This window comes from Tenrec ecaudatus, chromosome 10 (genome assembly GCF_050624435.1).
Source record: "Tenrec ecaudatus isolate mTenEca1 chromosome 10, mTenEca1.hap1, whole genome shotgun sequence".
NCBI lineage: Eukaryota > Metazoa > Chordata > Mammalia > Afrosoricida > Tenrecidae > Tenrec > Tenrec ecaudatus.
In genome coordinates this window covers 29,998,080-30,022,414 of record NC_134539.1, presented here as the reverse complement: position 1 = coordinate 30,022,414, position 24,335 = coordinate 29,998,080, and the positions used below count along the sequence as shown (strand labels likewise).

At 40.1% G+C, this 24,335-nt stretch overlaps 1 pseudogene; it reads right to left on the bottom strand.

Annotated features, from left to right (window-relative positions):
* Positions 1-20,576, bottom strand: part of LOC142458460 (kelch domain-containing protein 2-like) — a 74,814-nt pseudogene extending 54,238 nt beyond the window's left edge.
* Between the last annotated feature and the right edge of the window lie 3,759 nt (positions 20,577-24,335).

Below are 24,335 nucleotides of genomic sequence, written 5' to 3'. Positions count from 1 at the left end.
CCATTCTCACCGATTCTTATAATGCCATCTATTAAAACCCAAATCATACATCACCTCAAAAATCCCATTTGGTTGCCTTTTCCTGTGACCACTCTTGTGATATGGAGCCTTTGCATAATCCCGTAACAGGGATTAGCAACCTTTCAGCTAGGAGTAGTCCCTGGATTGCTTTTTAATTTGTCTTTAGGAGTTTTAATTGGGTTGGGAAACGAGACACCTATACTGCATTCAGACTCCCTGAGGTTGAGTCTATTCAATGAGCAGCACTCATAGCGACACTATAGAGCAGAGTAAAACTACCCCTATAGGATTCTGGGTAGAAAGGTTCATTTTTCTCTCATGGAAGGGCTGCTTGTTTTGAACTGCTGACCTTGAAGCTAGCAGTCCAATGTGTAACTGATTCTGCTATCAGGGCCAGCTAAACTGTATTAAAGATGAAAATAAAATCTGGCTTTTTCTTCTATTTTCAGTATATCTTCTCTTCTAAATAATTCAATATTTTGAGAAACCTTCAAATGAAGAAACATTATTTAAAATTTTTAAATATAATAACAACTTCTGAGCTGGATAGCTGCTTATTTATCCTCAAGCCGTAAGACCCCAGACACTGTATCTTTTGATAGCCAGGCACTATCAGCTTTCTTCACCACATTTGCTTATGCACCTGCTTTGTCTTCAGCCATCAAATTGGGAAGGGCATCTAGCTCAGAAGCAGCAAAGCCCACATGGAAGAAGCACACTAGCCTGTGTGATCATGAGCTGTCTAAGGGATCAAGTATCAGGCATCAAAGAACAAAAAAAAAATCATATCATTATGAATGAGAGGAAGTGCAGAGTGGAGACCCAAAGCCCATCTGTAGGTAATGGGGCACCCCCTTACAGAAAGGTTGTGGGGAGGAGATGAGCCAGCAAGCGTGCAGTGTAGTAACAATGAAACATACAACTCTCCTCTAATTCTTAAATGCTTCCTAACCCCCACTATCATGATCCCAATTCTACCTTACAAAGCCAGCTAGACCAGAGGATGTACACTGGTACAGATAGGAACTGGAAACACAGGGAATCCAGGGTGGATGATCCCTTTACGACCAGTGGTGAGAGTGGCGATACCAGAGGGTAGAGGAAGGTGGAATACAAAGGGGAAACCGAGTACAAGGACCTCCATATAATCTCCTCCCTGGGGGATGGACAACAGAAAAGTGGGTGAAGCAAGACGTTGGATAGTACAAGATATGACAAAATAAAAAAATTTATAAATTGTCAAGGGTTCATGCAGGAGGGGGTAGAGGGGAGGCAGGGTGAAAAGTGAGGAGTGGCTACCAGGGGCTCATGTAGAAAGCAAATGTTTTGAGACTAATGAGGGGAACAAATGTTCAAATGTGACAAAATGGATGTGTGTGTGGATTGTGATAAGAGATGTATGAGCTCCCAATAAAATGATTTAATTTTTAAAAATGGGTCAACAGGATATCAAATGATAAGGCGTTCAATTTAGACCTAATTACATCCGCTATAACCCACTTTCCGAAGGACTCTACACGGTAGTAACGCTACGTCCCTGATCTCTGTTCAGAGGGGTTTCACCCGAGGGTTTATCCACATTTATTTCCCCTTCACTTTACTCTTTAGACTCTTTCAACTTTTAAATGACTCAAAGGGGGATCAAAGAAGATATTGTATTTTAACCAAACTAGCCCTGGTAGAAGAGTGGTTACGAGTTGGGTGTCATCTGATGGTTGGAGGTTTGAAGCAACCAGCGTCTCCACGGGAGAGAGATGGGACTTCTCTATTCCGGTCAACAGTCCAAACTTGGAGACCTCCAGGGGCGTACCATGAGTCAGCACTGATTCAATGCCAGCGAGTTTGGTTTTGGATCTGTACTGTAATCGTCTCTGTAACCCTCTGTCTGATCACAAGGTGGCTCACATCCTTCCACTAGGGTTTGAGGGGTATTTACCAGAGGCTTAATCTATGTGAAGATCCTGCAAATGGATTTTTGGCTTTAACTGTCATCCATACCATCTGCAAACCAGATGCTCACAATTTAAGCTCTGAAACCATTCCCTCCTTTGGGTTTGGATTATTAATTTACAATCATGGATCACCCAGGCTGGCGTGCTTCCTCCATGTGGACTGAGTTGACATCTCACTTAGATGTCTGCTTGTCTGAAGACGTGCATTTAGACCCAAGACGTTGCTCTTTTTGATGGTTGGGTACCATCTAGTTTCTTTACCGTATTTTGCTACGGCACCCTCATCATCTTCACCGATCTCTTCATGATGGTCAGTAACTGGCAGGGCCATGTCATAAAATGTACATACAGAGGAGGGGGTATATGCTTCGTGGACACTAGGTAGGCTCTTTACTACATTGCTTGCAGATAGAATTAGGGGCCTGCATGACCTCAGAGAAGAAGCCTGTTTTCATCTCAGTGCTTACCCTATGGTAGTGGACTCATAATATTTGTCTTTGGTGACTGACTAACTTTACTAACATGATTTCCAGGCCCCTTCTTGTCACACATTGTTTCATGGTTTCACCACTGTGTTTTAGGGATACATATTATTTCATTGTGTATATGCACCAGAGTTTGTTTTTCAATACATTCTTCTACTGATGTGAATACGGGCTGTTTCCAGCTTCCTGCTATTGGGAATGTGCTGCGATGTCCATGGGAGAACATACATCTGTTCACGTTCTGTCTCATTTCTTTGGGGTTTTATGTCCAGCAAAAATATTGCTGGGTCATATGGTATTTCCATTGCCAGTTGTTTGGGGGTTCTTCTGACATTTAAAATGTACCATATATACTCATGGATAAGCCGAGGTTTTCATCACATTTAAAAACAATCATTTTATTGGGGGCTCATACAACTCTTAACACAATCCATACATACACCCATTGTGTCAAGCACTTTTGTACATTTGTTGCCATCATCATTCTCAAAACATTTGCTTTCTACTTGAGCCCTTGGTATCAGCTCCTCAGTTTCCCCCCTTCCCTCTCCCTCCTCCCCCTTGATAATTTATAAATTATTATCTTGTCACAGCTTACACTGTACGACATCTCTTTTCACCCACTTCTCCACTGTCCGCCCCCCAGGGAGGAGGCTATATGTAGAACATTACAATCATTTTCCCCTTTCCACCCTATCCTCCTTCTACCCTCCTACTATCACCACTCGCAACACTGGTCTTGAGGGGTTCATCTGTCCTGGATTCCCTGTGTTTCCAGTTCCTATCTGTACCAGTGTACATCCTCCGGTCCAGCCGGATTTGTAAGGTAGAATTGAGATCATGATGGTGGGGGGTGGGGCGGGGAGGAAGCATTCAAGAACTAGAGGAAAGTTGTATGTTTCATCGTGGATACACTGCACCCCGGCTGGCTCATCTCCTTCCCGCGCCCCTGCTGCAAGGGGATGTCCAATTGTCCACAGATGGCCCTAGGTCCCCACTCCACACTACCCCTCATTCATAATGCTATGATTTTTTTTGGGTCTTTGTTCATCACATTTTTAATGCAGTTTTTGTGGTAAAATTAGGTGCCTCGGCTGATATTCTGGTCGGCTTATTCTCAAGTATATGTGGTATTTTGAATTTATGTTTCAGAATTGAGGTCTAATGTACAATGAAGTATATGTGGAGGGAGGGCTTGGAACCTTGGCTCATATTGGTTTTGACTTTTGTCTCTTGTCTATCTCCCAGAATGGATTATTGGCTACATGTTTCTTGTTTGGTGCCCAGGATTTGTTCAACTCCGTATTCCTACTTCTTCCCTAGACTGCTGCCAGCCTCCACCTGGAGAAGTGGGCACTTCTCACCGGTGTCCACCATCACTGTGCCCTCCCTGTGGAGAACTGGAGAGCGTTAGAGGTCACAGTGTCCTGTGTATCGGTAGGCAGGGTATGGTGGTCATCAGCCTCAAACAAGGCTGTAGTGTAATGGCATGTTTGTCATGTTTTTTTAAGTGACTCAGACTCTTATTAATCCTTAATCTAAGTTTTGGAGCTGACGTTTCAATCCATTGGGAAATGTGTGTGTGTGTGTGTGTGTTGGGGCAGTCAACCTGTGGGAAGAAGAATTGAGTTCCTTTATCTAAGTTGGAACCTGGGTTCTTAATTTTTCTTTGGCCCCACAAATTAGGTACCTATCCCTGTTCATAGCATTGTATGGTGGGCCTGTTCTTTTAAAGGGCTACAGCCACAGGATATTCTGGGAGCAACCTCAAGTGTCTAATTTTCTTCAGATTGTATATATTGTCTTATGTCTCCTTTCATATGATCACAAAGTTATTGACTTAAGGGTTGTAATAAAAACCACCTTTTCGTGGTGAGCTAAATGTTGGCTCGAGAAGAAAGGGTTCGCTGCTCTTCTGTGAATGATATCTTGGTGGGGTGCTATCCCATGGCAGGAAGTGCCAAGTCTCCTGGTTAGGGAGATGTAGGGTGTACTGTAGGGAATCTAGTTGCTTCCATGGCAAGCTTCTCCCATCATTTGCCATACTGTGTTTCCCCAAATCCACTAGATGGGTCAGGCTATAGGGCATGGCCTCTGCTCAGCCAGCCCTTCAGCACTGCCTTCTGGACAAGTAATACTGAAGGAGGAGATCTGAAAATGAGAGCATCTTACTTACCTAGTGTTGCTGTAACAAACCCTACCAAATGTGGGTGACTTTAAAAAAATCACTTTATTGGGGGCTCATACAATTCTTATCACAATCCATCCATCCATCCATCCATCCATCGTGTCAAGCACATGTGTACATTTGTTGCCATAATCATTCTCAAAACATTTGCTTTCTACATGAGCCCCTGGTATCTACTCCTCACTTTTCACCCTGCCTCCCCTCTAAACCCTCATGCATGAACCCTTGATAATTTATAAATTATTTTTATTTTGTCACATCTTGCACTGTCCAATGTCTTGCTTCACCCACTTTCTGTTGTCCATCTCCCAGGGAGGAGGTTATATGGAGGTCCTGGTATTCGGTTTCCCCTTTCTATTCCACCTTCCTCCACCCTCTGGTATCGCCACTCTCACCACTGGTCCTAAAGGGATCATCTGTCCTGGATTCCCTGTGTTTCCAGTCCTATCTATATCAATGTACATCCTCTGGTCTAGTCAGATTTGTAAGGTAGAATGATATCATGATAGTGGGGGTTAGGAAGCATTTAAGAACCAAAGGGAAGTTGTATGTTTCATCGTTGCTAACCTGTACCCTGACTGGATCATCTCCTTCCCGCAAGCCTTCAGTAAGAAGGTGTCCAGTTGCCTACAGATGTGCTTTGGTTCTCCACTCTGCACTCCCCCTGCTTTATAGTTATATGATTTTTAGTTCTTTGATGCCTGATACTTGATCCCTTTGACACCTCATGATCACATAGGCTGATGTGCTTCTTCCGTGTGGGCTTTGTTGCTTCTGAGCTAGATGGCCACTTGTTTATCTTCAACCCTTTAAGACCCCACATACTATATCTTTTGATAGCTGGGCACCATCGGCTTTCTTCACCACATTTACTTATGCACTCTTGTCTTACAGTCATGGAGGCCGGAAGTCCAAATCAGGGCACTGGTTCAAGGAAAGGGTCATTTCCTTGTAGCAGTCTCAGGATCCTTGATGTCCATTTTACTATACAGGTAGTCCTGAACTGAGGACAGGGACTCTTCCCATGACTCCTTCATCATTGGGTTCTGACATGTCAGAGACCTCTTTCTCTCCCCCCCCCCCCCAGCATTCATAGCCTGTTACATACCGATGTTTTAAACAGCAAATCATAATATAGAGCTAGTGAACATCTGTGAACATTATGTGCTGTGACATTGTACATCTTCCAATGATAAGATATTTTTATAGATGACCATAAGTAAGGTCCACAGTGGGAAAATATGTTGTAAGTTAAGGACTATTGATTTCTGTATATTTCCTCTCTGATGGCAAACTTTCAAGTAATATGCTTAAAATATACTTTTGTTGGGATTATTATCAGAGAATGCTGTTATTTTTCATTATTGTCGAGTTGACTTTGAGTCATGGTAACCTCATGTGTGCAGAGTAGGCAGCACCCACAGGATTCTCAGGGATGAGACCTCTGGGGAATGGTTGCCAAACCTATATTCAAAGCAACTGCTGGGTGGGATTGAACTGCTAACTTTTCAGTAATAGTGAACACTTAACAATTTGCAATACTCAGGGACTCTATTATTTATTTAAAAAATCTCTACTTCTTAGATATAATGCCTCTATTCCCTCCCCACAAATACATGATGCCTTTCATAAATAGTTAACAAGCATATGTATATGTGTACACCTTATGTCCTTTATGTTTATAAACTTTATTCATTATATCATTAGTTTCTCAGTTGCCTTATTTGACTTTGACTTTAAACTAACAAAAAATTTTATTAAATTTATATTATGAAGTAATTTTGTTATTTTCTCCATGAAATTTCAATGTACTTAGTTATATATGAACTGGGGTGCTACTAGATGCATACGGGTTTATGATTGCTCCATTCACTGGAATTATAATTTTTAAATGTCTGTCCTTTACATTCCTTACAACTTCTAATCTTATAGCTCAGGTTTTTGAATGGAATGTTATTTTTTGCCTTTTCTAATGTTTGCATTTGCCTTTATTTCTTGACTTTATTTTTCAACTGCTCTTATAACACTTAGCTTTAAGCAAGTTTCTTTGGAACAGTGAGTACATTGCTTGATTTTCTTTTCTTTTTTTTTGTTTTTAACTCAGTTTGACAGCTTTTGTGTTTCCTTGGAAGAATTCAGTAACATAATTCAGTTTTAAAGATGAACCAGAGCACGGAAGGGAGACTGCCTCTGAATATTTAAGTGGATTGTGTTCCAAAGTCATGGAATTTTTTTGTGACAGGAGAACTAACTAGCTTCTTATATTTAGGAGGGTGTTTCTATAGGGAATGCTCCACAAATTCCAATTAACTGTATCACAGATTAAGAGAGTCTCCAAAGTTCCCTTTGGAATATGTTTCATCAAAGAGTGTTCCATGGGGAAGAAACAAAAAGCTAAACATGCCAGGAAACCTAGACAAGAATCCGGAGGAAACAGAAAAGGAAACAACCAGATAATGTAAGTCACCACTGAGCCAATTAAGGAAGAGAAAATGCAGCAGGATGTCCCAGACAAAACCAATTGAAGGTCAAGTACAGACAACCAGAGCAAGTTCTTGCACAGCTAATGGATCCCCAGGTGTGAACTGAATCACTTCAAGAGAGGCGTCCTCCTTCTTCTCACCCACCGCTTAACAAGGAAGGAGCACCACAGACAATGCCAAAAGCCAGGTGAGTCAGCTCTTGAGAGGCCTGAATCTTTAACTCTTTGGGGGCACTTTTTAATGCAAAGATGCAGTCTTAAATGAAACTGTGAATATTTATTGAGATAAGAAAATGAAAACACAACAAATGACTAGGGACTTGGAGATGTAGGTCGTTCTTCTTAGAACGAGTTAGCAGAACTCTGTATATAGAAATTCTTTCCCATGTAGAATGCTCAACAACTCCCAGCCCTGGCAAGAATCATATAAGTGGGAGACCATGAAGCTTAAATTCACTTAGCCTCAAGGTAGGTATACCTTTGGCAGAAATGTTGGTTTCTTTAGGTGTCAAGGTGAGGACTATGTCTGCCCACATGAACTAAATTAGGCATTCAGATGTGGGGATACAAGGCACAGTTCTGAAACAAGGAAGACTACCAGCAGGGGATCCCAATCAGAAAATTCAGATTCACCCATTCCGAAGGTCAAGATGTTTTAAAGAGTCAAGTGTAAATTCCTAACTTCTGAATCTTCCGTGTTGTCTAAGGGCCTTTCTGTGGATTAGAGCACCATAGGGCAAGAAGCTTAACTGCTGAGAAAAATACACACGGGGACAAGATTTTAAGGCCTCTTAGTGGGGACAAAGATGGGTCTAGGTTCTATAAAGAGAATGGAGCAAAACCAAATAACTTTGGGAGATCTATGCTAGAGCAGTATGGAACATAAACAGGCCATGACTTTTGAAATAGTTTAGAAAAGTAATTTTAAGTCAGTTACCAAATTTCTGAAAGGGAATTGGGATAAAATGATTTCTGACCGCAGGAGAATGGATGGTTATCAACTCCTTGTGTGAGGGGTACAGTCCATGTATGGAGTCACACTCGGTTCTTTAAAGACCAGAGAACCGGCCTAAGATAATGTGCAGCCATCCTAAGATAGTTTACTAATTAGAATTGCTTATTCCAAAAGGAATGAGAAAGACATATATTTAGATATTCCCTTGGATTTAAGACAATGGCATTAGCTCATAATTTCTCAGGTCTTCCATCTTCCCAAATGAAACAAAGTCCTTATCTTGCTTTGGTTCTGAAAGCCTACTACCCATCAACCTTGTCAATTGCTAGGCTAACGAAATTAGAAATCTCCATGTAGAAATGTGGCCTGGAATCGCAGGGAATTGGATGCTTGATTTTGATGATGTATTTGGAGCCTTAACTGATCTGGGGCAGTGATGGAAATATTAACTGAATTGACAGCATCCAGAATCAAGCTCACTGACTTTAGTCTAAACTTTTTGTACCTGGAAAAACTTCTGTGGGGTACGCATATGTACAATATTTTCCATGCATGCTCAGTCGATACAGATTAGGATTCATCCCCAATTCATGATTTGTGCCTGATTCCACCAGGAATTTGAACCTTACACGAGCAATATTTTGACAACAAATCAGCCGGCCCTTATAGGCCAACACAAGCTTCTCTCTGGAGGACAGAACTCATGTCTCTCACTTCTTCTATGGAACCATGAACTCTCTACGATTTTATAGAGGACACAATATGTTTAGTAAAACTGAGTTAGTTGGAAAAAGTTCTAATTTGTTTTAGGTTTCATATATACTGTCAGATAAAATGCTAAAGATATCTTTTAAATTTCCACTGAACAAATAAGAGGGGCACTGAGAACAGGCCCCAGGTTTAAGACTGAAGTAATGAAGACCATAGTTGTACTGCATCTCAAATGTAACCTGGCCTTGACTTTGGGAACTTAGCTTCCATTTGTCTTGCCATTATGATGCATATCAGAAGTAAGTATAACGATAATGAATCAATATGTTTTGTGCAGGTGTTTGCGTAGAGATAAAATAGCTAATACATCTTTCAATTTTTTTTCTTGTGCGAGTTGATATTATCCTAAGATTTTCTTCTGTGAGAACCCTGCATTAGCACATTTTTTCTTTGCATTAACATTTATTTAGTCAAGAATATGAACATAAAATAATTAGGCAAACATGTTAAAACATTGCTTGCTGTATATACTTCTTTGAAAAAAAATTATGCCTTCTCTTGATAAGTAGTTGTGATGGGTTTTCTATAAGTTTTCTTTTTCTGAAATGTCTAGTCCCAACTACCAAGACATGGTACTGGACCCCATTTGAATGTTGAGTGTCCCAGAGTCCACCTTATTTGGAAAGGCAGAGGAAGTGTTTTCCGATGTGCAGGAAGTCCTTTCTCTTCTCCCACGTAGATAAAGACTTCCACGGGATGGATCACTCTGTGGATGACGACTCTCTGTTGACCAGGTGTACCCATTTGTAACTGAAAAGTCAAGTTCTACTGCTTCTGAGGCCTTGACCAGTTCTAGTTGTGATATCAGAGAAATCCACCCTATACAATACACGTCCGTAAGGCCTTACAGATATATGATAAGGGACAGAGCCAAAACTTGACCAGGATCTCATTCTTTGAGCCCATTATTTGTTATCTGTCATAATACTATGCCACAACTACATGCTAAGATATAAGAAAATTTCCCTATGGGAAGTCTACACTCCTGGAACTGATAAGGGGGAGGCCCTAGAAGAAAAGCAGATGACATATAATAAATTTTCCAAAATATAAATATGAAGACAATCAAGGAAAATGGCAATTTTGGTCATTAAATATATTTTTAAAGTATGTACTAAAATATAAACATTTACACAAATGTGGAAATTTTCAGTTTTTCACCATTATTGTTCTGTTAAATTAAATGCTACAGAAAATATTTTAAATATTTATAGTAGAGATTAAAGAAAAAAATAGAAAAGTTCATATGGAAAAATAAGAATGGTGACCATTATGATTCTAAAATGGGTAATCATTCAATCACCTTTGTGAATATAAACTTCTGAGCTGCTATTTTATTTTACAAAATTGCTCAGGTGAAAGAGAATAAAATATTGTCAAACCTCTGTGGTGTTCTGATACTTTGTGGTGTTCTGACACTTTGTGGTGTTCTGACACTTTGTGGTGCTCTGACACTTTGCTCCTAAGAAATGCAGGCTGGTCTTTGTCCCATAGTTTATTATTGTATCTTATAGTCTAGTTTGTTACAATGTTATTCTCTGCAATGAAAATAACTTAAAATATAAAGTTGATAGAAATATCACTAAATCCAAGTTTACTTCAAGTATTTTTGAATCTCATTTGAAAATATGTTTTGAGCACTGAATCTGTAAATATTGTTAGAATAAAATGCATTATTATTGTAACTTATAAAAATATATTCATTGCTATAAAATAACATTGATCCTTTATAAAATGATATATAAAATTTGATAGATTTCCTTTTGGCTGTTTTTTTATAATAGCTAGGAGTTATAAAATTAGGTAATAGGTATGGGGACTTGCAAGATAAATTAAATGGACGCTTCTTAAGTTTACTATCAAGTATTAAGTGGTATACCTTTTCCCTGAGAATTAATTTTAACAACATTCAGGAGTGTCGAGTATGAGGCACTTATGAAAATGATGACCAAGAGTCATGAATGCTCAGGCACTCTGATGTTGTACACAGATAGTTATTCACATTGTCCTGCTCTGCATCATCAAGGGGGCACAGAATAGTCCTGATTTATGCCTTCTGCATACACAAAAGGAAAAAATATCTCCAAGTCAAATATGAACGCTAATGTTCACATACGGCACAGAACATTCTATCCCAGCTCTGATTGCTGAAACATTTTTTTAAAGAACATTTTCTCCTTCATTAATTACGTCAACTGCTTCCCCTGTAACTTACATTCATGAACCTTGGTTTCCAAGGTACTTTCTAATGACATCATAAATTAATGAACAGAGCCTTTCAGCCTTCCCTTTATATGAAAATGGCCAAGGGCACCTTTGAAGTGTTCTCATTGTTCTATCACCGTACACTTCCTCTGAGAACAATTACATTACCTTTGCCCACACTGGGATATCCTTGAAAATAAAAGCCAAGGTTCAGCTTAGAGATAAATAAATACTCATTGATGCACTTCCTTATTCCCTCACTGAAAGCCCATGACCTTCATTGGTCATCAATCCTGGATAATAATTTTCAAGCAGTACCATTTTAGTGACTAAAAGAGAAATGTTTGTTCAACCTATAACACACAAGTCACACCACCACCCTATTTGTGTCAATGGAATGGCAGCACAGGATGTTTTAAATTCTCTGAAAGTTATCATCAGGATTTTTCATTCCATTTACAGTATTACAAGTGGTTTGTACAAATGCTCCTAAAATCAAATACATGAATGATGCTTATCTCATCCTTCCCTAGATCATTTACATCATGCCACTATAGGAGGATTACATACCAGTCCTCCTCCTTCTTCCCCCTCTCCCAATCCTGTACACACACACACACACACACACACTCTCTCTCTCTCTCTCTCTCTCTCTCTCTCTCTCTCTCTCTCTCTATCTATCTATCTATCTATCTATCTATCTCAAATGATCATAACACCCACCAGAAAGAATTAATAAGAGATAAGTAAGGAATTGGCTTTCATTGACTCATTCTCTCAATCATAGAATTGGGCAGAACTTTTTAAGCATTATTGTCTTAATTGTATTGGTTTGAAAGATAAAGTTTAATTTTAAGGGGCAAAGACTTTTAAAATTAAATTATCTCTAGCATACTTAAGTAAATAATAAGTTAAAATTCTAGTTAAACAGAGTGTATTGAAAATTTTCATTTATCTCTTCTTTTGACAAAGAACCCACTAAAATATTTTAGAAATGGGGGGGGGGGTTGAGGTTGTCAATAAACAAATATAAAAGATGGCAGCATGTAAGATTTTATGGGGGAGGACAGGAAGGATTTTGCGATTTGACTGCTCAATTAAGGTAGGGGGAAGCCTAACTAAAGTGCCTGCAGACAATCACACTAATGAGAAGTGAGTCAGTTATTTGAAAACTAAACGATACTGCTGTGGCCAAGGGAAAATGGGGGAACTAAAAATACTAATGGACCAGTGGAACATCAGTTGAACAATATATAGAGAACAATTAGGATAACTGACACTTTCTTTTACTTCAAAAGCCAGAAAATTATTCTCTTCTCCATCAAGACCCCAATCCCAGAGAGAGAGAGAGAGAGAGAGAGAGAGAGAGAGAGAGAGAGAGAGAGAGAGAGAGAGAGAGAGAGAGAGAGTACACCCAAGGTACTTTTTCCTCTCTAGAAAAATGGATCTGGAGAATTCTGTATAACCAATAACAGAGAGTGAGCCCTGATATCACGCCCGCTGTTATGCATGGGGCTGAGATCCTTATGGTTGGCAGTTTGAAACCACCAGAGGCTCGGCAGGAGAAAGATGAGGCTTTCTACACCCACAAACAGCGACAGTCTTGGAAACCCACAGGGGGAGCTATGAATCAGCCATGACTCAATGGCCATGAAAAAGTAAGTCGTATCCAAAGGACAGGTGTTAGGCCCAGACAATTTACTCACGTTTTCATGGCTTATTCAGCACATGACAATTTCCCAAAGTTGTCGAGAATCCTGTATATTTTCACACAGTTGAGGAGGTCGTACCCTCAAGAATTGTCATTTCCTAATCTGCCAGAAGACCACTCCACCACCAGGCCTGAAAAGAAATCTAGTCTATTTAAAATATTTCCCCATAATTATATTTGAGCTTTACCCAATGAAATAGTCAACATATTTCCAAGCTCCCATAGTGGAATTCTGCCCATTCACACAGAACTTCCAGTTATCTTCTAATAAATAAAAATAGATAACCAAGGAATCATGAAAACATGTTCTTGAACTTTTGACAACACATTTTCTTTTTCATTTAGGTTAAATTAATATTTAACCTAAATGTACTAAATGTTCCTAACAATTCAGGAACATTTAGTACATTTACATCATTGTATAATCATCTCTCTTTAGTTCAAAACATTTTCATTACCTCACAAGAAATACCTGCTCTCTGCCCTAAAATCTTTCCCCACACATTCTTTTGTCCCCACTCCCTGGCAACCACCAGCCTGCTTTCTGTCTCTATAGATTTCATGAGACATTTTAAGTAAGGACTCAAATTGAAAAAGAGCCAAGTAAATAAAGGGAACTCATATTTGAACACTTCAATTATCCTTGATTGAATTCTTTAGAGGAAAAGCTAAATTTAGGGCAAATATAGGACAAAGCAATAAGCAGATATTACTGAAGTGTGTTTAAGATAGGGAATATTGGAGTCAAAATGAGCTTTAAAGAACTCAGTGGTAGAGGTCTTGTTCTAGGTTAGGTGGTGTCGATGCGTGTCACGCTACGGCTCCCATTAAATGCAGCTGAAGTGCGTGGAGCAGCCGTGAGGGTACTGAACAGCCGGGAGAACTGGAAAGGAGGTGGAACTTCAACGTACTGACAATCTGGAGGTGACTGTCCTGTTTTCTTTGTCCTCCATGTCTCCATCCTGAATGCAGACTGTATATCAGACACAGCTGGAAGACATCCCAAAGAATCCCTTTGGACATAAAGCTTGGGAATGGGTACACTCAGAGTAAGGAGGCAGTGAGGAAATGCATTTTGCATAGGTAATTAAGGCTAGAAATAAGCTTACAGGTAGTCCTGGTTATGAACTTCAGATATAAGTAAAACTCTTACTTGCTTTTTCATGTTATGTGAATTTATCCTTACTTTGAAATGATTGAACCATACCCTATTAGAAATAAATTCTTCATCACACCAACTCTCATTTCTGGCATGTGCAGCTTTTAGGTCAGTGAAAAGGCTTTGCACGTTTTCCTGCACCAAAGTAAGGCTAGATAACAACCAGGACACACCTGTTGCGACTCACCTGCAAATTCCACTGGAAGACATAAAGACAGCGTTAGCTATGCATCTCATTTGTAACCTGACAGGTGACTGTATTCAAAAGGGAGTTTGGTAGTTACACCCAATGCACTCTAAAGAGACGTTGAAAGGAGAGAGTTGTTCTCTGGCTGGTTGAAGAAGTGAAGGTAAGAAATGATCAAAGCATAGAAAGAATCAAAGTGCGATTTCTGGTTTTGAAACAGAGCAGGGTTCATGTCAGGACCAGAGTGGCCACTGTTTGCAACCCCCAGCTGACAGCCAGCAAGGAAACTCGGACCTCAGTTCTAATAACCCAATACTGAACTCCGGTGGTGACATGGGACTGAGTTTGGAAGAGACTAGAATGAGCTCTAGGAGTTGGCAGACATTTTCATTTCAAGCCCCTGCCTCGTATGAAGCCCAGATGAGCTCATCTTGTCTTCTGGCCTACAGAACTGAGAACTAATAGATTAAGGTTGTTTTAAACCACTAAATTGGTGGTTAATTGGATAATTTGATGCACAATAAAAAGAAAACAGATTACAGGGGGTTATTTAGGAGCAATAATTTTATTCAAAAGACAGTTATCACCAAACCAAATGAAACAACTCTTTGCTGTTGGCCATTTTATCAAGTTTGACAGGAGCCCTATCATTTAGGGGTCCTAATAGCTATTTTCAAGACAAGAAACAAAGACTTGAGTAATTTATATAACTTGTCTAAGGTCTGATGGTTATAAATAAGAGAACCCAGATTAGGTGTCATGCCTGTTGTATAAATTATTACACTGTTCTCAGAAGTCAAGTATAATAACTAGCGAGCAAGGATTCAATCCAAGAAAAGACATTTCTAAAGAGCAAGCAGAGGAGTATGTTTTCTCTGTGAGAACTCCTCCTCAGTGCTGTTAGCGCCATGCTGATTCAGAGTGACCCTTTGGATGGAGCAGAACCACCCCGATGGGTTCACAAGGTTGACCTTTCTCCTGCGGAGCAGCTGGTGGATTCGAACTGCTGGTCTTATGGTTAGCAGCCCAATTAGGATGACAGTATGCCACTAGCATGCCTGTTGCCCCCGAACTGCCCCATTAATAGAGACTAAAGGCACATTCACCTCCAAAAGTAACACTTCGGTGTTGTGACTCATCCCTGGCTCTCAATCTAACACGGCTTCATCTTATTCTCCCTGTTCCATTTCTGTACCACGAGCCTGGAGAACAGCCTTAGCTATGTCGTAATCAGAGTTTAATTTCTGCAGAGACTTGTTACATATTTTGCTTCACCAATATGAAATACTAATTCTAGAGTTTAATTATTTTTAGTTAAATCACCAGCCACACTTTTATTTTCCCCAGCTAATAATTAATTAAAGTAAAATAATTCCAACTTTTTCATTAGATGAAATTAATATGATTTTTAATTTTAATGTACTTAATGTATTTTTAATGTAAAGTTTCACAAAAAAACTTAATTTCTTTCACTTGAGACTAATTAGTTTCTTGTGATATATTCTCCATTTGATCACCTGGTCATAGGCAGAGCTAATTGATTGAATTAACAAGTTGGAAACACCGAAAGTATAGCCCAAAGGTATCCTCGAAGTCCAGTTATAATTTATCTGTAAGCATTACAGATTCTCAGATGGAATTTATGTTTCACTTTCTAGGATTTGATTTCACTTACAACTAAGTTATAATGCTTATTCTATGAATCATACTTTCATTGGTCTCAGACATACCTAGAGTGAACTTGAAATTACTTTCCTTTGAGAATCTACAGTCTCTAGAATAGTTTTTGCTTTTAAATTAAATGTTTGTATCGGTAGTTGTGTGTGCTTACCTTAGTTTACATGATCCAAACCCCTGAACTTCTCTTTCCTTGTAAATTGGGGGTTTTCTGAGTTGAATTATTTTTCATGCCAAAAGAGCTCTATGTGATGCTGAGGAAAAATGTGTTCAACTGAATTCCACAATATAGGATAATTTGAACCAAATTAGATGGAATGCTTGGAATTCATTCTCTATTATAGAATTTAGTAAATAAATCAAGTAATAGATGTTTCATACAAATATATGATATAAATATTCTAAGGAAAATATTGTTCTGGGCCCTGACTTTCAAATAAAGTAATTAAGTCTATAAATGTATTTCTAATTTTTAACATATATACTTATTCATAGAATTGTGATCACAATATCTGCAGAATTGATTTTTTTCTTTCATTTAATATTTAAATATAGGTTCTTTCTCAAATTATCATTTTTTGTAAGCATAATAGTATAGTAGTAAAATTTCCATCATGTGATTCTGTCAGGTTTCATTAATCATTTAGTTAGGTTTAGATATCAGAATTTTGGTTATTTCCTCCATTATTTTGGTACTTTTGCAATTTTTTTTTCCCGTAACTACTCTGTGTTTTCTCTACGAGTCCAAGTTATAAGCAGGATGCATTCCTAAATCGGTCTCTATTGTGTAAGTAAATTGGAACAGGTCCATCTGGTTCTTATGTAGCCTTACTCGAGTGCACACAGGAGCCCTGGTGGCGTAGTGGCGCTGTGTTGGGCTGCAATCCACAAGCTCAGCAGTTCAAAACCACCAGGCTCTCCCTGGGAGGAAGACAAGGTTTTCTACTCAGAGAAATCGTTACTGTTTCTGAAACTTATAGGGGCAATTCTACCCTGTCTTAGAGGGTCGCTATGAGTCCGAATTGATTCAATGGCAGTAAAGTTGGTTGGTTAGTGCAAGAAAGATACCCAGGTGGCATAATGGGCTACCCATTGAGCTGTTAAGCACAAGCTCAGCAATTTGCACACCCCTAAGTAACTCCATACAAGAAAGACGAGACTGTCCTGTAAAGATTTAAAATCTCAGAAACCCAAAGGGGTTTCAACAAAGTTGTTAAGCTCAAGTAACTATTTTGTACATCATTATGGGAATTAAAATTGACTCAATATATTGGGAAATGTATTGACTCTCAGATGACCCAGTGGATGAAACAAGGGTGGCAATCCATCACTGTCAGCGATAGTCACTCCTTCAAAAGGGTTCACCCCAATTTGACCAGCTGCGGAGATGTATTTCCACTCCAGACAGACGATTTTACATTTTAACAAGAGCCCCAGGGGATCCTGCATTCTTATGAATCACTTGGGAATAGTTAAGAATCACCTGGGGATCTTGTTAAGTTCTAGAATCAGATTCAGTATATCTGAGGTGCCAAAAGCATTTCTTCATCAGCCAGTTCAAAGACTGGATGTATTCGCCAGTCTTCTAAGCAAGATCAAAGCAAATGAAGAGGGCTAAAGGAAAAAACCAAAAAGATAATGAGATGAATATTGGGTATACCAATATGGTCCAGAGAGCAATGTTCTAAAGCAGTGGCTTCTGGGTGGACTTCTTGGGCCAGGAACCAGTAGATTCAAGGCAGGTAGATAGCTCAAAAGGTGATGGCAACCACGGGAGGGATCCCAGGGATCGTCCTGTAGTGCATTAAGGAGACGAGGGGAGTAAAGTTCCTCTTGTGTTCTTCCATTGACGAGGGATTATTAATTTATTTTTATCATGACAATGCACCTGGCTATTCCTTGGGGGCAGCAGGGGCCGTCCGACTAAGAGTTCATGGGAAACCTAACCAAGGTCACCGAGCCTCTTCAGACTTCTTTTATTTTCCAAACTCAGAAAACACTTACAAAGAACTCAATTTGATTCTACCAAGGATGCCCAGACTGGTATTTTACCACACCATAAATTGAAGAGTGCCGAATTTTTAAAGATGAGTTAGAGAAATTTCTAAGTGTATAAATTTAGTCTACGTGGAGAATACATTGTGAAACAGCAGATTCATATGGTAGTACTTTTATTTAATCAAAAATCATGATTTTGTAGCTATACTTTTTAATTTATCTTACTACAGTAATTAACTTTTGATAGTAATTAGTAAGAGCCCTGGTAGTGCTGTGGTTAAACAATTGGCTGCTAATCATAAGGTTGGTTATTTAAACACAGCATCCTGTCTATGGAAGAAAGATGCAACAGTCTGCTTCTGTAAAGATTTACAACCTCGAAACCCATTGGGCAATTTTAGACTGCCCTGCACAGTGGCTGTTAGTCAGAATTGCCCTGATGGCAAAGGGTTAATTGGTTTGGGTTTTTCAATTGAAAAAATATTAGTTCCTCTATTTTTAGAAAGTATATACTGACTCTTTCTAGAGTTAAGTTGGATTGGTGGCCAGCTCTTACTTAGTTTTACTTGAGTGCAAGGCGAGGATGCCGTTTCGCAGTGATTTGTTACAGCTGCCTCTGCAGGAAATGAAGGTGATTGTAATGAAGATTTGTTGTGAGTGGGGGCTGGCGCAATCCTTTCAAAATGAGGGCAAATTCACATAACGGTAAAGGGCACTTCCAGGGCTGTTCTGTCGGTTTGTCATACTGTGATGGTTTTCCTGTGACTAAGATGCTAGAAGCTGGCCACCTGTGTTTCACATACCAGCAGGGTCACCCATGGTGAACAGATTTCAGCTGAGCTTACAAACAAACAAACAAAGGAGTACAAAGAAGGAAGAGACAGTCCATTTATGAGGGAAAGCCACTAAATCGCTTAAGGAACAGCAGCAGCAAAAGTCAGGTTTAATGCCAGAAGATTAGCCTTCTGCGTGGAATACACTCAAAGTAGGACTGGTGACGAGTGGCCACCGCAAAGCAGAGTCTGCCTCAGTGATGTGGATGGAGGACGGCCTTGGGGAACCCTCATGTGCTGATGACACACAACTCAATATGAGAAGAAACCGGGCAAAACCTCCATTAACATTCAGAATGTAGAGCCATCGAAGTCTGAATCTAGACAAACTAGAACTTGTCAAAATGATAGGGCACACATAAAGATCAACAGCCTAGGCATTGATGAGCTGAAATAGGCAGGTGTTTGTCATTTGAGTCACACTCAGCCGATTCACCGTGTTGGGAAGGACAACCTCAAGGAGAAGGACTTGACATTCGTTCTTTGTCATGAAGGATTGTTCGAGATCTGTGTTGAAGTGCAATGCTGACTGTGACAGGATGCGCTTGACATGCCTACAAGGAACATCAGGTGGTAAACTATTACTCAAATTTATGGTGTTGTTGTTAGGGGCCATCAAGCAGGTTCGGCTCTAGCGACCCTATTATCAACAAAACTAAACCTGGCCCGTCCTGTCCATCCTCACAAGTGTTCTTATATTTGAGCCCATTGCTGCAGCCACTGTGACAATCCATCTTGTTGAGGGTTGTTGTTTTGTTTGTTTTTGCTGCCCCTTCACTTGACGAAACACACGTCCTTTTCCAGGGACTGGCCTCTTCTGACAGCGTGACCAAAGTCTGAAAGACCAACTGTTGTTATCCTTGCCTCTAAGGAGAGTTCTGACTGCCTCCTTCTGTGACAGATTTGCTTGTTCATTTGGTAGTCCAACACACTTTCAATATTCTTCGCCAGTACTGTAATTCAAATGCACCGATTCTTCTTCAGTCTTCTCTGGTGGTCTCATGGCTAAACTGCTAGCCGCTAGGTCAGCAGTTCGACCTCACCAGCGATTCCATGGGATAAAGACGAGGCTTTCCTATCATAGTCTTGCACTTCAAGATAGATCTTGAGATATCCTTTTTGATGATGAATGTGAGTACATTTCTCTTGATTGCATCCTTTCTGGCTTAGACAATTGAAATAGTTTATTGTGGCAGCCTGGCTAATAAACACAGGTGGGATTAATTGAAGGGCGGAGTGACAAATTGCTCGGTGAACCTCGCCTTTCTTGTCTCTAGCTCTTTAATCACCGGACTAGTGTGCGGTTGCCTTGTTTGTTCTGTGCCTCAATTTAAAAGGCACACAACCTGTGGGACACCTAGTCTGTGGACTGTGTCGCTGTAAGTTAAGGTCCCTTTAAGACCACATGATTAGAATTTATATCTCTGGAGCCTGGGACCTATTGGTGACCTGGCTGACAGTTGGTGACCTGCCTTGCTGTTTGCTGCCTGTGCTGGGCTAGCCTAGTTCTCTCTACAGAGGACTACCTGGAAGTCCTTCAAGTCTTGAGGACTGATTTTCTGTTTCAAAATGGCCACTACCAGCCCATTTCAGCTCATTAATGCCTAGAATATCAATCTCGATGGGTTCCGTTTTATTTTAATGACTTCCAACTTTCTAGATTCATACTTAGTACCTTCCAAATTCCAATGATTATTTCATGTTTGCAGCCTTGTCTTTCCCATTTTGAATGTTTCCCATCAGCAAATGAAGGGCCCGGAAGGCTTCCACTTACAGGTTTGACTCCCATTTGCGTCTGTGCAGTTGACTCTGGTGGGAGGAGGCAGCTGGTCCACAGCCATATTCTGAGCACCTTCCAACCTCAGGGGCTCATCTTCCGGCACTGTCTCTGACCACGTCCTGCTTCTGTTCACTAGGTTTACAGTTACTGACAATGCTTTGATGGTGTCCATCGAGTTTTCAGTGGCAAATTCCTCTGAAGGGGACAGCCTCTCTCTTCTTCGTAGTCTGTTCTTTATCTGTAAGAGCTGCTGAGACCGGGTCACTTTTGCGTGAGCCTGCTTGTTGTAAAAATAGCAGCAACATAGCCTTCAGTATCGTAGAAACATAGAAGCTACCACAGAGCAACAAACGGACAGACAAGTGGTGGAAGCCAATGGTAGAAACGATGAACTAAAAGATTTGAATAGAAAATCTCACAGGGTAGTTCAGGTAGACAGAGTATGATAATGAAATGTGACAAACCATATTGAAGAGCAAAGATGTTACTGCCAGGCCACAGGGTGTGTCTGACCCAGGGCCTGGTATCTTCACGCACTTTCGACAGGTCATTAGGAAAGACCAGTCCCTGGAACAGGACCCCAAGCTTCATAAAGTAGTGGGTCAACAGAAAGGAAGAGCCTGAGGAGATGGATTGACACAATAGTTGCAACAAGGAGCTCAAATAGACCCAGTTGTGAGGGTGGTGCACAACAGGCCCATTTAGTCTACTGCTGCACACAGATCATCTTCTTCAGAGATAAGGCAAACACCTTACTAGAAAACTGAACAACAAAAAATTAGACATCACATCATCAAAACAAAAATAAGGAATAAATAAGGAGCCCTCAACAAATACTTTTTAAAATTGATGAACATTTATTGGGAATGCATTTGGCACGCATAATTTTAGTTAATAAGTGTATAAATTACATAGTTACTGGTAATATGTATCAAAGAATGCAAATTAACGTGAGTGTGGATTTTTCTTATTTGTCAGGAAGAAAAATAAAATGTGTCCCTTAATATCCAAGGCTAGCAAAATTGAAATAAAGTTATACATTTCCCTATACTCCCAATGAGAATATAAACTGCTAAAAATGTATAGATATAAATTTGTATTTGTGAAAATATTATTTACTAGGAAGTGTTCATTAATTTTACAAAAATGCATATGAAATTACACTCAGTGAAATATAATTCATAATAGACTAAAATTAGAAAGATTTTAAATGCCAAATGATAGGAGATGCATTAAATCAATTTATAGAGCCAGAGTTTTGGAAGGTGATTTAAAGCCATTGATAACTCTCTCCAGAATAACATTAAATGAAACATAAAATAAGGACCACATAGTCTGAACTTGATTTGCACAAGTAAATGTGATGATGAACATACTTCATTAGGAGAATAAAGACCTGACTGTTATCTTTGTTTATGTTTGATCCTGAGATGACTGTTGGTTGTCTGGGTGCACACTTGAGTTCTCTGAGACTTGGAACTTTCTGAAAGGTATCCTGGCGGCATGGGAGGCACAGGTCGGGTGGCTAATCACCAGGTCAGCAGTTTGAAACCACTGCCCGCAGGAGAAAGAGGAGACATGACTTCGTTGAGAGTCACAGCTTTGGAAAACCCACAGGGGTACGCCCACCGTCTCCTAACTTCTCGGAGTGTGAGTGAACTTTCCATAATTAACCTGTTTGACTTTTGTAACGAAGACTCCAACAGCAGTTATCAATGTACAACTGCACAGGGCTCTCATAGAAGTAGATGCATTGCTTTTTTATGACTAAGTCATAACAGGATTTCATATGAAATGATTCTTCATATGACTTATAGAACTCATTAACAATTGCTTCAATGACACAGACATTTTTGGAGTAATGGTAGGTCACATTATCGAGTCAAAATTGTGGGTCAGACACCATTCTAAGAACTTCCCATGGGTGGTCTTATTTTATCCATATAAAAGGGATCCAAGGTAGATATTGATAGCATTCCTATTTTCAGATGATGAAGCTCGGCTTTGAATAAGTACATTTCTCAGGGGGCAGTATCTAATACAAGAAAGAAGCTAGGTTTGGAGTTAAGTAATCTTATGCTTCCATAAGAAACACTTATAAAAATCTTCTTTATTGAATCTTAGGAAAGTAGGTTCACTTTCCTCACTCTTCAACAACTCGAGGCTAATCGCCGTGCAGCATGTTTACGGGGAACTCATGCTGTCTGTGGAGGCTCCGGGAGGATAATCTAAACTGACATGGCTGCCTCAAATTGCTCTGCCTTGGAATTCGTTAAGGGAGAGGCTGCAGCCAATTTTCTCAGGGACTGCCTGGCTGAGGCAGTGTCTTGTCAATGTGCTGTCAGGTCCGGCCGGCCTGCCCAACAGTTCATTCCGAGAGACAACTGGCAAGGCAGTGGGCCAGCCATCGGGCCTTCTCGCAGCCCCAGGAGGATGGAAGCGCTTGGTCTCCTAGACACAGCTACTCTCTTCATTTAAACGTTTTTTGTGTGATGTCTAATTCCACCATCAGAAGCCAGAGGAAGGACTGTGTGAATGTCTTATAAATGAGTGCTAATTTGGGGGAAATAGCATCATTCTTGGTGCTAAATGTGAGAAATATATCACTCAAGTATATACTTGTATGACCTTTTGCTTTCTCTTTCTGATTGTTTCCATCAGACTTAGCAGTTGTTGAGTGAATGCCAGACCACAACACAGTGTTACGTATCTGGGTTTGAGCCCCAAAGCAATATAATTATTTCCCCATATTTTAAAAAGTCAGTGTGTTCAGCCCAATTATAATCCCAGGTAGCCTAAAAATGTACTAAAATAGGTATTAACTGAAAAAACACACATCACAGTCATTTATTTGTTCTTTCCTGAATTCATTCAATGAACATTTGATGGATGAGGTGCTAGGGATATAAAGAGAAAGAACATAGGGATTTTGTTAATTTGGGACTCAGAATCCGGATAAAGGAACAACAAAACACGCAAGTTAATACACATCCCCTGTGGTTCCAACCCCAGTTTAGAGTGAGGGGAAATTAGAAACATATGCACACAGTGGATGAGGCTTCTAATAGCCTCATGTAAGGTCACCCCAAACTCTGGGAAACAAGGACGGTGCTAGGAGACAAAGCCGAAACAACTGTGTGGCGATCAGATGACATGGAGGAGGTGGAGGAAGAGGAGGGAGGAATGAGAAGGTGAAGCCAAAAAGCATGAAATGGAATTTTCCACATTCCCACAAATGTGGCAGGTTATGTGGTTGGATGTGGGATGTAAAATTGAATCATCTGTTTTCCTAGGCAATTGGGTTCCAGGAATCCCACACCTTTTCTCTGTCCGGTTCTTTCATTCCCATAATGTGACTTTAAGCATGATTTATACCACCTGCATCAGGATCTTTGGGGGTGGGACCGGAGAAAGGTGTCTGCTCTGTAGAACTTGCTCTGCAGTGGATTCCGATGAGCACACTCATTTAAGAACCTGTGGTGCTGACTGACCGAGGGAAGACGCAGCATCAGAAATCACACCTGGCTAGCACCCATTGCTGCGACAGACATGTGACTAGGAGATCGTGACAAATACTCTACTGTTAGGTAATCGCTAACAAGTAAGCCAAACATTTCTGGAAGCCCAAAGAGGGAAATAAACACGGATTTGTATTTGTGGTTGTGTTGCCAGCAATTTCCTTTCTTTGGACCAGAATCCTATAATGCTGTCTACAGGGCCCCATCTCTCAGTTCATAAGCACGGTTGATTTGGCATTTTTATAAAATCACCATGCTAGGACAAAGGGGGCAACATCTATGGGAGCAGTGCCTGACTGTACATCCTGTTTGATAAAAGGAGAAAGGGCAGCAGGAAGTGACAGACCCCAGAGGCCTCTGGTACCCGCCTTCATCTTTGTGGGAGAATGTGCCATTTGAAGGCAGGTGTTTGG